Source organism: Prosopis cineraria, unplaced genomic scaffold, assembly GCF_029017545.1.
Source record: "Prosopis cineraria cultivar Desert tree isolate PC_DT_omini unplaced genomic scaffold, ASM2901754v1 PC10, whole genome shotgun sequence".
Classification (NCBI taxonomy): Eukaryota; Viridiplantae; Streptophyta; class Magnoliopsida; order Fabales; family Fabaceae; genus Prosopis; species Prosopis cineraria.
In genome coordinates, this window is record NW_026555341.1 from 4887050 (window position 1) to 4890530 (window position 3481).

The 3481-nt window shown below is 34.8% G+C and overlaps 1 long non-coding RNA gene across 1 annotated transcript; it reads right to left on the reverse strand.

Moving 5' to 3' along the window:
* Positions 1 to 427: 427 nt before the first annotated feature.
* On the reverse strand, positions 428 to 1205 carry LOC129321746 (uncharacterized). Its single transcript, XR_008596086.1, has 2 exons — positions 1153 to 1205; positions 428 to 874 (listed from the first exon to the last, which is right to left on the reverse strand). It is a non-coding gene; the product is annotated as an uncharacterized LOC129321746 (long non-coding RNA).
* Positions 1206 to 3481: the final 2276 nt, after the last annotated feature.

Below are 3481 nucleotides of genomic sequence, written 5' to 3' on the forward strand. Positions count from 1 at the left end.
TTGTTTCTTCTAGGTTCTATCTAGCAGTATAATAGACATTACCTTCATTTATAAACATATAGTATAAAATTATTTCCGACCCTTTAAAAATAACCAATGCTCCATCCTAAATTTTACATTCATTTTGCATCTGCTATGCTGTCCCACCTTAATCAAATCGGCAGTTTTCTTCTTTCTTTTGATTCATATCAGAAAACCTCATGCTTCACGAATCATGTTTAACTTATATTGGATTTGAATCCCATCGTTGTACAGTTGGAATAGGGTTACCTAATAATGACCAATGTACCTTTGCTATGCTGCTAATTATTGTCATTAGGCGGTGGGAATTTGTTATCCCAATAATCAAACAATGCAATGTTCTATGGCATATATTGACAAGAAAACGGTTCACTAAGTTCATGAACAACCAGTAAAACGCACAAAATAATTGAACTTATGGAATTATTATTATTTTTTCCTTAGAAAGAAAAGATGTAGTATTTCGGAGAGACTGAGACTTGCGGCAATTAAAATTAATTACACGAGCAATCACAAACTCACCTAATAATTAATTTTATCGAAATTTATCAAACCAAACATCACGGGAAAAAATTAATACTTTAGAGTTTACATATTGGGAGAACGGAAACCCAAAATAGAACAGCAACGGTTGTTAAGGGACAATCACAGTGGACGATTAAAAAATAAATAAATAATTGATAAATCGTACGTGACAAAGGAAACCAAATTTCTTCAAGCAACTTTTGAGCATCATTAACATTGGTATATTTAATGCGTTGGTGGAGCCACGAAGGCTAATATAATTACCCCCTCCTCCTCCTCCTCCTCTCCATTTCTCACTCGACAAACCGGCCGGTGATGATTTGATTCCCTGATTGATGGTGAAAAGGAAAATATTAAAAATAATAATAATGAACAATGAATTATGAAAACTTTAATTTTCTCTCCCGTTTCGTTTCTTGTTGTTAGCCAGCTTAAGAGGTGAAAGACAAATTTGTATAAGGTATGATAACGTTAGTTGTGAAAATTAGCTGCGGTACAAATCAAACGCAACTTGCGAGTGAATCCCACACCCAAGAAAAAAGACGATAGAAAGTGAGTATTGGGTGAATCTTCCCCAAAATAAAAACAAACAAATATAATCCATACTTTAATCAATGGAGGAGACTGGCAAAGAAAGAGAGAAGCCACCCAACCAAAGGGAAGAGAGAGAGAGAGAGAGAGAGAGAGAGAGAGAGAGAGAGAAGAGAAAGAAAGCAAAGAGAGGAAGGAAATGTGAAAGAGAGTGCTTGGAATGGCATCATGCAATTTGTCTTTGCTTAGGTCCCACTCACAGGGCCGACTACTCTCCTCCATCTTCCATATCACGTACATATCATCCATCATCAAATGTTAATTAATTAATTAATCTCTTCATGCTAATGCTACAACCCGCACGGCAATTTGTATGGCGCACACGCTCTTTCTGTAATGCACACACACACACACTTCTCTGATTTTATTTACAGAGAATAGGGAGAATGTTGATTTTAATCATATTTACATGATGCCTCTATGATTAATTTTTGCATCTATCTCTACTTTTTACATTTATTAAATTAAATGCTAAGAAGGTTATTACAAGTTGGAATATTTTGTTTGTAAAGTATGTATATTTATTAGAGAAAATGTTTAAACTTGCTGAATTTTTCAATGCAATTAATAAAATTTAAGGTTTTGTTTTATTTTGATAAAATATGTTAGGAATAACTTAATTATAAAGAAGAACAGATGGAGTATATAGTTTAATTTTGTTAGTATAGTGTTGGGTGCTTAATTATATTTGTAGAGGTAATAGGGTAACCACAAGCTGTCTGCTTTTGCCTTGTAGTTGCCTTCCTAATGCATCAACACATCACTCTCTTTTCCTTTATATATCCCTTTGGTCCACCAGCACAACGCCCCATTTATTGCTTAACCCTTAGCCATCCCATTAATTATAATGCCTCTGCTTGCTCAGTACACATTTCAAAAAGAAAACGTATGTGTAATAATATGGTCCAACCGAATAATTTAAAAGAAGAAGTAATATGTATAGATTCAAGGGTGGTGCGTGGGTTTAATTTTGACAATATTATATGTGCATTATCACCCCGGAATTGTGGAAACCGTTGTCTGGAATCAAGATCGCATCAACGTACGTAACGCCCTCGTTGTATAGAAACGAGCGATTGTGTTCACAAGCAGTGCTGAAATGGTGCGCTGGGTTAGGTAAAGTGAAGCCAATATATATGACACATATCGTCCAAAGGTTACATCCGTTATTAATAATTTAAGAAAAAGCCGTTTTAGTAAAATATGGTTGGCAGCTTCATGGGTTTGGAGTTTGAAAGGAACCCACCAATTCACGATTCAAACATGAATTATGAGGATTGATGGGTTGCGGGTAAATGAAGTCCAGGAATAGTTGTGTTTGAATGCTTTTCGTGGATAGATAATTAAAAATAGAGACGGCTTAATGATGGAGTCAATGCCTGAAAGGCCAGGTCAAGCGGCTTGTTTCTTGCCTTCAAATTAATTTAAAGGTCAGTGATTAGTATCATAGACGTGTCCTCTTTTATTGAACTTGCTCTTGGGGCTTGGTTTCAGATGTACACAATGAGGAACTAGATATGGTCAGCTCTTAAACAAGCTTGCCTTCCCAATTTGAATTTCACAGCAATAATATCCCAAAAGATCGTCGTCAGATTTGAGTTGATGTGATCTTCTTTCTTTAGGTGCCTTCTCTCGTCACACGATAAGAAATTACGTGGATCACTACCAATCGATGTTGTTAGCAATGACTCTTAATTTAAGCCAGCAATCAACAACACATATGTATGATGAATAACCAATAATTAATTTGTTCAGAACTTTAAAATATCAGTAATTAATAATTATACATTATTACCACGCCAGTTACAGCTATATATATTTTAATACCATTGCCAATCAAATAAAAAATTGTTACTGATTATTAATGTGTACTTGTGCTCGTAATCACTTCTATATGATATTCGTATTGCGTGATATATATATATATATATATATCCAGCCTTTCATGTGCTAGTTACCTCTTGTTAACACCAAGTAATAAAAGATCAATTCTGGTCATATATGATATATTGTATGTCCTGGAAAGTTATGAAATCTGTCTGGATATGTCGATTTATGAAATTAGTGAAAGGAAACTACAACTCTCTCTCAAAGACGAACTGAACACGAGAGTAAATTACTAGCGCATATTTCCCGAACCGATCAAGTGAAAACAAATAATTTATATGGAAAAATTAAGGAAGGAGTAGTAGCATATGAGTCATCATGTTTGAGAAAGTGTCATGAAGCCAAACGCATTTTCCTTGCTACAAGACATTTCTTTAATAAAACGAGTCCTTATCCAGCCACCCCCGATTTCCTTGACCCGCACATTTCCAACCCAAACTGAAATTCCTGTCATTTT